Source organism: Danio aesculapii, chromosome 4 (genome assembly GCF_903798145.1).
Source record: "Danio aesculapii chromosome 4, fDanAes4.1, whole genome shotgun sequence".
NCBI classification, from domain to species: domain Eukaryota; kingdom Metazoa; phylum Chordata; class Actinopteri; order Cypriniformes; family Danionidae; genus Danio; species Danio aesculapii.
This window is the reverse complement of record NC_079438.1, coordinates 38554165-38554626: the sequence shown is the minus strand read 5'-3', so window position 1 is coordinate 38554626 and position 462 is coordinate 38554165.

Below are 462 nucleotides of genomic sequence, written 5' to 3'. Positions count from 1 at the left end.
CAAATAAGACTTTCTCCTGAAGAAGAAATATTATCATACAGACTGTGAAAATTTCCTTTCTCTGTTAAACATCATTTGGGAAATATTTAAAAAAGAGAAAATAATTTTTTGGCTAATAATTCTGACTTCAATTGTATATGCAAGTTTATATTAACAAAGATTTAATTTCAAGAAATGTGTTGTTTGTTGTTATTTAATCAATTGTTAACAAAGATGATGTACAACAAAGTCATTGTTCACCAATAGTTCATGATAGCTAATGCATTATCTCACACATTAATATATTATGTGTTTAAATAAGATTGGCAAAAGTCAAGTAATGCTTAACAGATGTGTGGGTTATCGTTAAATAATGTTGACTAACACGTGTTTATCTAATACAATCTTACCGTAAAGTGTTACCTATACATGTGAAATCACAAGTGTGTTTCTTCACAGGATTGAGTGACTGTTAATGAGAAG